Source organism: Nannospalax galili, unplaced genomic scaffold, assembly GCF_000622305.1.
Source record: "Nannospalax galili isolate Female #2095 unplaced genomic scaffold, S.galili_v1.0 scaffold42, whole genome shotgun sequence".
Classification (NCBI taxonomy): domain Eukaryota; kingdom Metazoa; phylum Chordata; class Mammalia; order Rodentia; family Spalacidae; genus Nannospalax; species Nannospalax galili.
This window is the reverse complement of record NW_008348666.1, coordinates 377,199-384,435: the sequence shown is the minus strand read 5'-3', so window position 1 is coordinate 384,435 and position 7,237 is coordinate 377,199.

Below are 7,237 nucleotides of genomic sequence, written 5' to 3'. Positions count from 1 at the left end.
TGCAGTTTAATTCTTGCTGCTGCCCCGAAGTGCCCTCCTTCTGGGTCCTCCCCTCAAGCCAGCACTGGAAAATAGCTGGCAGAAGTTTGGGAGCAAGACCAGGGACAAACTGATTCTATAGCTTCAGGCTGGAGAGTGTGACTGTGCTGAGCGTTATCTGGACCCTAGGCTGGCATGCAGACCCTCAGGACGGTTTGTGCAGTCCACACCTCAGCCCTACAGAGAGGAGGACTTCAGGGTAGGGATTGGCAACAGGGTCGGGTGCCTGGATTTCCAGTGACTGGGATCATTTCTTTCTGCCCTCTCTCCATGTGTAGCTGTCCCTGGAAATGACCTTTGTGACCACCCACTTAAGAACATTCTCCAGATTCCTTTGTATGTATTCTTGACCTTGTTCTCTGCAGATGCACAGAAGATAATTTCCCTTGAAGATCCCCCATCAACCTTTTCTCCAGTAAGACTTTCCTGGGAAAGGGTCTGAGCCCTCGACTGTGGTCACACAGAGCCCTCATCATCCAGTGTCCCCTAACCAATTCTTCAGTTTTAGAAAAGAGGACAGTGAGGATAGCTAGTTTGCTGCATACTTCTGTACCACATGCTGTGCCTGCTGTGCCTGCTGTGCCACAGGCCCCGTCATGGTTAATTCTCAATGACTTGGGTACCATTGTTTCAGGTCTTGAGTATGGATTCAGGCCCAGGAGGAGTTCAGTAACTTGCGAGTCCTTTCCATCTGGGAAAGGTAAGTGTGAGTCACCCTCAGATTTTCTGACTCCAGGCCCTGAGCTATGTTCCTTCCCCAGTTGTCTTCTTGAAGGGCCAGAGTGGCAGCTTCTCGAGACCTCCTATGCAGCTTGGGCTTGGGCTGCATTAGTGGGGATGTATTTCTACTCAAAGCAGTTAAGGGTCTTACTAAAAGCCATTATTTTGTAGAGGACTGTCACAAGCTTCATGGATTGGGGAGGATGAGAAATGAGGAAGATGAGAATGAGGAAATGAGGAGGATGAGAAATGTGGAAGATACTTCCAGGGCAGGACTTCCCTGGAGGACTCAGGATTGACCTGGCCTCCAGCAGAGGTGTGGGAAGAGGACAGGCCTGAGCTCATGTTTGGCATCGGGGTGAACTCTCACTCCCACCGCCTGTTCCTCTGCTTTCTGCAGGATAGCAGAACCAAGAGTCAGGGAAAAGCACAAGATAGATCCGTTCTGTTTTTTCCCTCACCATGAGGCCCAGAGCTACACTCCACCTCTGCAAGGAGGGAAGACTGGGGGCACTTTCAACAGGGATGTTGAAAGGCTCCTGGAGTCAGCCATGTTTTCAGGACCACTGTGATGCTAACAGAGGAGATAGTCACAGGTCAGAGGTCATTCCTGCTTGTCAAGGGCAGCAGGACACTGGCAGTCCCAATACCTTTGTGGAAAGATGGATGGATGGATGGATGGATGGATGGATGGATGGATGGATAGATGGATGGTTAGATGGATGGCTGGATAGATAGATGGATAGAAGATAGATAGATAGATAGATAGATAGAGATGGACAGATGGGTAGACAGATAGGTAGAAGATAAACGGAAAGATATATAGATATGCACAGAGCCCCAAAACACAAAGAAGAGATAGCTGGGTTGGCTGTCTGGTCATTCTTCCCCAAAGGTCCTGACTGACCTGCAAGATCACAGGTGTGCTCATTAAGGAAGTTCAAGAACTTCCCAGGAGCCTCGACTTTTTGGTCTTTGGAAGTTGGCCTTTGCACGATGTATAAGTAGGGACAGGGGAATTTAATTTTTTTTCATGGAGTGCCACCAAGCCCTTCAATTATAGGGCATGAGTTTCTGTTACTCTTTTGTGACTTTCATAGCACTGTAAGGATGACTCTGACCTTGGTCACATGCCTGCGTACTACTACTAAATGCCATGCCAGGTATACCAGCGAGATGTCACTTGTTTCTTGTCAAATCTGGGTAGAGTCATCTGAGCAATTCCATCTTGCTGCTGCCATCTCTAAATGACACCTTACTAATATAGTCTCAGCCCATCCTGCTCTGCACAATTCCTTTTCCCTTAATGAGTAGATTCCACAAAAGCCCTTTTGCCTGTGTCCTTTTATTTTTTTAACTTAAAAAAAACTTTATTGAGAACTTCATACATGCATACAAGGTGTTTTGATCAAATCCACGCCCACTCCTCCCCTCCGACTCCTCCCATGTCTCCCCATCACTTTTTCTGACAACTTTGCGTTCTTTTCTTTCTTTCTTTCTTTTTTTAATGGGGCTTTTTGCTACTCTAACCTTCCCCCCTCTGAAGAGGTAACCCTAAAATCTTTTAGGGATTAGATAAGAACTCCCAAATACTTTTGACATTTTTGGCCTTTGGAACAGAGTTTGTTGCTAAGAGGCCCAAGGACATTTTGACTTTTAGCCAAGAAACTGGTTACTTTTCTTTGGTGTCTTTTTTACCCTAACTGCCTAGCCAATTCCTACCTCCTATTCTTACCACACCATCCTCTGAAGAGGTTACCCGAATTGCTGACAGAATCGGGATGCAGACTGCTCTGGCTTCTTCCATGCTGAATAGGGACACGGGGTGAGGCAATTGGGTGTCCTTTTAAACAGTGTTGATTCTAACTGATGATCCTGTATGTAGCAGACCATCCTGATAACCCACACACTTGATGACAGAAAAGTGTGCTGTATACCTCGGCATAGCCTCTCTGCCAGATGGTGGGCAATTATCAGACTGCTCATAAGAATCAGTCAGGAGAGCCCAGGATAAGCTGCTGTAGCATCCATCCCTCCCGACATCTGTGGTTTAAAACATGAAGGGACAGCCAGGGCACTTCTCTGTACTGTCCTCACTCAGGGATCCAGGCCAAGGCAGGCTCCATCCTCCTTGACTGTGGAAACAGAGAAAGGGAGCAAGGTAAGTTGTACCCTGATTCCCATTCTGAAGTGGCACGGTATGTTGCTCCCATTCCAGTAATTAGAGAGTCACACGGCCCTATTCAACTGAACAGCAGTGAAGGCATGCTCAGAAATAGAATCAGAAATATTTAGTGAAAGTCTGGTAACTCTTACAACACAGATTATCTTTGTGAGTTTTAAATGTTCAGTTTTTACATTGTCTAAGAACAAAGAGACTTACTTATCCCATTTTCCAAGGTGCGTTTTGTCCTTGACTTCTGACAGATGTAGCATGTTCATGATAATTACCATTTTCCCCTCTCAGAGAAGGGAAAAATGAATGCCGCTTCTTCTGTGAGTTTTCAGCACCCCACCTGGGAGCTGCCTCTCAGGTAACTGGGGACTTAGGAGCTCTGCCATCGTCACAGTGTGGGCAGGACAAGAGAGGTTGCAGAGGTAACTCTGGAGGAAAATAGGTAGTTGCCAAATCGGAATCCCTATGCCCCGAGGTATGCCTATGAAGCTTTTGTTTCCTCTGTAACATTAGTGTGAGCCCAGCCCTAGTGAATCATCTCCCATTGTATAGCAAATCCTCTAATGATAACCTGAGCTGTTCCCATAACTCCCTGGTCATTTCAGTTATTTACAAGCTCAGTTCCACTCAATCACACAACTCAATATCAAACTTGCTTTGGATCTCCCTCCCCTCCCTGCCCTGGTTCCATGACTGCAAGGAAGGGAACAGAGGAGCTATGGTCTGGCTCCTGTCAATTATACCTCCACTTTATCCTGGTTTGCTCCTCTGAAGTGATAGAGTTGGGGAGAGGGAAGGGAAGAGAAGCCATGAGGGTTTCTCAGCAGTGCAGCCCTTTGTGTTTATTGTGGTGGCTTCTTAGTTTAACACTAGTGTTCTTTTCCCACTGTGTCGGTGCCCATGTGATGGCTCTTATCTGGGGCACACATTAGGTCCTGGGTGAGGCTTCCCTGTTGCATAGGTCTGAGCTGTTAATATGCACAGCTCAGCTCTGGTGGAACCTCTTCCATACTGTCCCCACCAATATACCACACTTACATTTTGCTCTAGCGATCCTGCCTGTGTTTGCCACTGAGACTTTACCTGTGCCTGGCTCTCTCCCGAGACATCTGTTCAGCTGTGGGAAACTCACACACTCTGGCCATGTCAACTGGTAGGAATTCAGGCTGATCTTCAGCTGCCTCCTGTTTTAGCTCTGCATCTTTCTCTTTTAAATGTATAGAGGGGAATGATCAGCAGATCTGATACATGATGTGTGTGTATGTGCACGTGCATGCATGTGCACACTCCAGTTAGGAAATGTGAGATGCCATGATTGACCTGAATTCCTGAAAGCAACACTCGCAGTGCCTCTCTGCTATGTCGGCTCCAGTGAGGAGACAAAGCAGCACAGTGATTCTTGGCTCTCTTCCCAACTTTCTTTTATAGATTGTGGTGGAGAAAGAGTGACTAGCTGTAGAGATAATTCAATACTGCGCTAGCTACCCCTAGTTAGGGTGTCAGGCCCCAACTATTGTTCTTTGAGATATGGGATGTTTATATCTTACATTCCTAGTTTAGAATCCTTACCACCAATTATGGGAAATAAAAAAATGTGCCTCTTCCAAGTCCTGCTGTGGTGAGTTGTTGGTAGATACAGAGAAAGTATCCCAGAGAGAATCCTCCTGCTCCATTGTGGAGGATATCTCCCTATATCCTGAATACACTGAGCCCCAGGAGCTCAACCCCAGGCTCTGGAGTTCTAGGCTCCAGACATCTCAGAACTCTCATGCACCTGCCCCAGACCATTATATCCTTGGAGGTCCTAAACTCCTATCTACTCTGGGACCAGGCATGTTTGGGACCCAAACATTCCCTCTCTTCACAAAGGCCTCTATACTCTGCAAACACATCTGCTAGATTTCCATGGCTTCACGATTCCCATTACGATTTCCCCCCTTTCAATTCTGGCATAATGGAAAGAGCTGGGTCTTAATAGTGGAGACTTTGTAGAGATGCCACATTTGGAACTATGTGTGGGAGAGCCCAGCCTTTCCACTGCTCCAATCCCTGCCCCCGCCCACTATTCAGTTATCCTTTCCTACAGTGTACCTTACCCAGCTTGATGAGAACTCTGCATTCTGAAGGGCCACACTCTAGGCCCAGAGAGAAGCCATGCTGGACTGAGATGAACTCAAAAGGCATCCTATCACTCCCTTGAGCTTAGAGGGTCTGATACCTTGAGTGGTTATGAAGTGGGCTTGGTATAGACGCTCCCAGATTCCTGGAAAATGTAGAAATCAGAACAGAGCTTCCAGCTCGGAGAAGGAGGGTGAGGAAACCTTTGCAGCATTCTCCTTGAGAAATTGACAGAGATGTTGGGAAGGACACCAAGGCTATAGCAGGAGCCCAGGTGAGGTGAGAGAGCAGGGTTATGATGGACCTAACCACCCTGGTGTGCCATTTTTACAGATGTCTCAGTGAGTCCTGGACTTAGAGCTGGAAGGTCAACTTCTCACCCTGGTTCAGCCACTGAGCTCTCTTTGGTCCTGAGTAACTCCCTTTCACCTGCCCTGGCCTGGATTATTTACATTCAGGCTCTTCCCTCTGCTGTACATAGGGTAAGCAGGTCTGTATTGATAGAAACCTGTATGTTTCAACAGAGAGGACTCCCAGCACACACAGGGAAGGAAGCAGATCCATATGGGCTGAGGGTCAAGATAGTAAAGAAAGGTCAGTATAGGGCAAGAACGTAGAGAGTAGACCTTTAGGGCATGCATCATATGAGAAACTATCCTCTTAGGGGTTCCATATAATAGGGGCTGCACTTAACAGAAAAGGAAGAGAAAATGAGCTGATAAGTATGTAGCAGAGAAGAAATAAGTCTCAGATGGAGCAAAAGGCAAAGAGATGTACAAGGGGAGGGAGAAGAAAATCAGGAAGGAACAAAAAGAGTGGCAGGTAGGACCCAGGGAAGGATCACATTGGAGGAAGAACGGTTCTGATAAGCTGGCTGGGAGTTTAAAGAACAGGCTGGGGAGGGTGGGAGACAGAGCAGATGGGCACATGAGAAGTGGTGGGAGTGGAGGAATGAGACATCTCTCACTGAGATGAGAGTGCCTTTGATATACTGTCAGTGTTGGGGCTTTCATACTCTAACTGGACCAGTCTGCAGGGCAGCTGATATATGAGCAATTTTCAGTTGAGAATAGATGCATGGGCGAACTGTGGTTTTGCTTGAAATCTGTTGCATTACTCCCATCTCAGACGCCAGCCCTGGTCCAGCCCAAGTCCAGAATCCCTGGACTCTTCATCTTAGCTGCCCTACAAGCTTTATAAACCAATTACACATATAACTGAACAAGTTGTTTCTACCCACCTCCTATCAGTGTTGGGTACCATCTGCCTACCACTCCCCTCAGCCTAGAACTCAAGTCTGCCTTCTCTCCTATGTCCATTGTTTCTCCTTCCCCAACTAAACAGTTGGCCACCATGCCCCGAAAATTATCTGTGCTGTTGTCTCTCCTGTGCTCCCCTCTCCCTGCCATTATCTCTGTGCCACCCACTGCCTGAAGTAGCTGGTACTTGTAAATGCCCTCTAGCCCCCTGCCTTTTCTATCCTCTGTAATGTAGACAGTTCAGACTCAGCTAACACCAGGCAAATCAGAACAAGTTATTCTCCTCAAAGTCCTCCAGTGGCTCTGGATAGCTGTTATGGACTGAGTCGTGCCTCCTATGTTGAATCCCTAACATCCATTGTGACTGTATTTATAAGCAGGGTCTTTAAGGAGGTAAGTGGGGGAAATGTGGTCATAAGAGTAGGACACTGATTTACATGTTCTTATAAGAAGAGCACAAGAGAGATCTCCCTCCACATCCCTCCACAGAGAAGCCACCGAGGACACAGAAGGTAGCTAGAAGAGGTCTCATCAGAAACAAACGCTGAAACACTTTGATCATGAATTTGTGACCTAGAAACACTGAGTCTACGTTATTTGTTATGGTGGTCTGAGCAGACTAATGCAAAAAGCTTTGAAGACCATTAGTGTTGCCTCAGTTTAGGCCATGAAGCTGAACATCTTTATCTGGAAACAAGTGCTTCCATGCTCATGTTTAGCAAGATGCATATTGTGTGTCTGCCACCATCCCTGCCTCATTTACATTCAAGGTACTCTTCACGTTGTATATTTTAGACCACTCTGTGCCATGTGCTGTCCATGGTCTCACATTTTGAGCTTCTGTCTGGAAGATCAGTGTTAGTAATCCCAGATCTGTAAGCAGTATTGTGCTTAAATTCCATCAGTTGTGTACTTATTTATTTTT